General features: G+C 46.8%; 1 pseudogene; it reads right to left on the bottom strand.

Annotated features, from left to right (window-relative positions):
* Positions 1-280: 280 nt before the first annotated feature.
* On the bottom strand, positions 281-2,869 carry LOC148521942 (uncharacterized; annotated as a pseudogene).
* Positions 2,870-3,998: the final 1,129 nt, after the last annotated feature.

Raw genomic sequence — 3,998 nt, 5'->3', positions numbered from 1 at the left:
CAGGGATACACGGATAATTCGGCTGGAGGAAAAAACGAAAAACCTGCTGAGGGACATACTAATTGTAATTAGTGATGTCAATAAGCCGAATTAGGTCTGTCAGTTCAGGCTAAAAGAAAAGGTCAAATGCCTCCAGACTTCCGCTGCCACAGCGGCGAGTAGCTAATCCCCGAATCGGGTAGACAGGACAAAACAAGACAGACAAGACCATACTTTGAAGGTAAACAAACAAATGTCATGACAAACGAATAAACATAACATTATTAAATGCGCAATGCAATCAATGCAGAGGCTGAATGTAATGCTTATAACTGGAGGATTTCCAACGGCCTAAAGCCTTAATCTCGGATACAGAAAATCCCGCTGAAGCAGCGGAAGTTGCTGCCCCGATACGAAACGAGTGCGTACCAAAATCCTGGGGGGAGAGGCCGACACGAGAGACACAGCGCTTCAAAACCCAACCAAACTGGTATTTGGTTAATGGCGAATCATCCTCATGCAGAAGCCAAGAGCCCGCAGTAGCAGGCCTGACCTGAAGATAACGTTTGGCCAGGGCAATGGGGCAAATACTCAAGTCCTCAGAAGGGATAAGCGAAATCCAACGTCCCCTACCCAGCTTGTCTGTCTTGGAGCAACTAAGCCTACAAAGCAACAACCTCTCCCCTACCAGAACATCCGGCCCGAAGGAGCGCAGAATCGGTTCGCTTGGAGGCCGCCACCAACTCCGAGATCCTGAAAGCCCCATGAAAGGCCATCAAAAAAGCAAGTTTGCGCAAATCAACTTCAAAAACCGAATCCGCCATGTCCGCGAGGAGTAATGGAAGGAGGGAAATATCGATAGGACATCTCTTGTCGGGCGCAACCGGAAACCGAACAAGCCCAACCTTTCAAGGCCTTCTGAATCAGAAAACTTTTTGTCAGGTCCGGAAGGCTTTTTAACCTAAAGAAAAATGAAATACCGGCCAGATAACGCGAAACCAATGCTCTGGATCTGCCAGAGACATAGAGATGCCAAGTAAAAGAAAGCATCAACTGATGCCTGCTCTTACCTCCATGTCTGTGGCGACGGGAATATTCTTACCACTCTTCCCAAGCCTGGCTGTAAACTCTCAAAGTACCCGGGGCGAGTGACCGGCGAGCTTACCCCTCCATGCCAGCTTGATGACCTGCCAAACATAAGAGGGGCAAAGCACACCAGTAGCATCAGCCCCAGGGGCCAAAGAGCGAGACCTAGGCCACTGAAACCGTGATAACGCATCTGCGATTTAATTCTTTGCCCCAGGAATATGCCGCGATCTAAATGAAATATTGCAGCGCAAGCAAGTTAGGACTAACTGCGCCAAAACTCGCAATACTAGCAACGATTTGGCATGCTGCTGATTAATCGCATGCACAACGCCAAGGTTATCACACCTGAGCACTATGCTGCGATCACGCAAATGCTCACCCCACACTTCCAATGCAACCATGATTGGAAAGAGTTTGAGGAGCAACAGGTCCCATGTGAGACCCAAACGCACCCATTCCTCAGGCCAAGGTGCCGAACACCAGGACCCGGCAAGGTAGCAACCAAAACCCGCTGAACCCGCCGCGTCGGTGAAAAGCTGCAGCTGAAAGCTGTCAACAACCGGAGCCATCCAACTCACCACACCATTAAATTTGTCAAGAAAAGATGCCCAAACGGACAGATCCCTCTTGATTTCGGAGGACAGGCGAACCATGTGGTGTGGTCTGGATGCTCCAGCCGTGGACCGCTCCAGCTTTTGATAGAAAACTCTGCCCATCGGGATAACCCTACAGGCAAAATTCAGCAGACCTAACATCGATTGTGCCTGCCGCAAAGAAATTTTGTTAGCCGCCAAACATGTAGCAATCGCATTGCGCAATTTCACCACCTTGTCCCGAGGAAGCCTGCAAACCCCTGCCAAGGTGTCAATCTCGATGCCCAAAATGATAGGCAAGCGGGAAGACCCTCAGTTTTCTCATCGGCAACCGGTACCCCGAAATGGAAAAACAGAGCTCGTAAAGAAAACAAAAGAAAAGCACAACGTTCTGAATTTGCAGGACCCACGCACAAAAAAATCATTGAAATAGTGAGCTATCCCGTGACACCCACAAGAAGTCTCCACGCACCAATGAAGAAAGGTGCTAAATCTTTCAAAAAAGGCACAGGAAACAGAGCATCCCATAGGCAAGCACTTGTCTATAAAATATCTGTCGCCAATGCAAATCCCCATGTACCTGAAGGAGTCAGGATGCAGGGGAAGTAGACAAAAAGCCGATTCCACATCTATCTTAGCCATGAGAGCACCAGGTCCATATGACCTAACCATCTCCAATGCCTCGTCAAATGACTTACACCACCGAATAAAATTCTGGAGGTAGAGCATCATCCACTGATGACCCTGATGGGTATGACAGATGCTGAATGAGCTTAAATTTACCAGGAGACTTCTTGGGGACAACGGACACTGGAGAAAGAATCAAATCCCACAGCGGGGGCTGTTCAAATGGGCCTGCTATTCGCCCTAGGCTCACCTCCTTCTGAATTTGGCTTCTAAGACACAGGTAACTCACGCGCTGACCGCAAATTCTTCGGGGGGCCAACCCTAACCTCAACCCTAATGGGTAACTGAAAACCAAAAGTGAAACCGGAATAAAAAAAACGTGCATCCTCAAGGTTTGGATACCAACCCAACCATTTGGACATGGCATCCAAATGCACTGGGGACGATGCCTAACTTAGCCCCAGGTGGCTTGGAAGACTGCTGTCCAGCTGGTCGGGAACAACTGGACACCGGATGGGCTCCGCCGCAGCGCAAACAGAGGTGATGAAAACGACACCGCTGCCCCTGAGTACAGGTGGCATTGTTAAAAGCAAAACATTTGCCTTTATTCTGAGTCTGAGCGGAAAAACGACCCAGTCCTGGTGGACGCCGAATAGGGGGAGTTTCGACTCGATGACGCGGTGGCTGAGTGACTTCCAGCCACACCTCCACGTCCTTACCGCCAAACTCAATGACAGGCCTGCCATCCTGCTTCCGACGAAACTCTTCGTCGTAAGCCCGCCAGGCAAACCCCCGGGAACCGCGCTGCATGCCATTAATCAGGTGCAGATACCTGATAATATTTAAGTGTTCCTCAGGACGCGTTATTAAATAGCATGATGCAAACATGCAAAAACCTGCGATACAATTACTAAAGGATTTGAAAACGTCTAGGCTAACTCCTCCCTTAGAGAGACACATGGGGGTGAGGGTCGCACCAGACTGATGTAAGAGACCTACTTTCAAGTCCCTCAGGACCTGAAGTACATACAAATAATCATATACCAACTAGATTAATTAAGCCTCCACTTAGTGGACCAATTTTAATAGGTTGGTGGTGCTCCCCAAAGTCAGGAAAGGAACAATAAGAGACCAAAGGAGAAAGAAGACTTATCGTTGGGGGCACTCATATAGAAATAAAGATAATTTAAAATATAACTTTTAATATAATATTACTAAAACAAGGTAACCTACACAAACGGACATACATACAAACAACATATACCTTATATTTACCCTTATAATTAAGGGAGCCAGCTCATATAGGGAAAAAAAGAGGGGTTACCCTCTATAGATTCCAAAAAGATTTTTTTGGTTGAGCGACATTAAATTAACAGAGTAATCCCTCTGTGCAATACAATAACGCACCGCTAAGATAACAATAATATTTATCTGATAAGGATAAAACCACCCCACGAGTAGCAGCAAATGATGGCTGTCACTCACAATTTAGTAACACAATAGTACATTTCAGAAGATATAAAACATCTTAACAACAGATTATTATTTTCTCAGATTTGGCTCTGATCACAGAGCACAAGTGCATATGATTCGGATATATACACACACAGCTGTGTATCACATATATAATTAGTCGCTATTCCTGATATATAACATTGTCAGGATAAATTCCTGTGCACACGACTATAGTAGATCTATCCACTGCCACAG

This window comes from Taudactylus pleione, unplaced genomic scaffold, assembly GCF_031769625.1.
Source record: "Taudactylus pleione unplaced genomic scaffold, aTauple2 ptg000154l, whole genome shotgun sequence".
Lineage (NCBI taxonomy): Eukaryota > Metazoa > Chordata > Amphibia > Anura > Myobatrachidae > Taudactylus > Taudactylus pleione.
The sequence above is the reverse complement of the archived record's forward strand: the minus strand, read 5'-3'. Positions and strand labels throughout refer to the sequence as shown.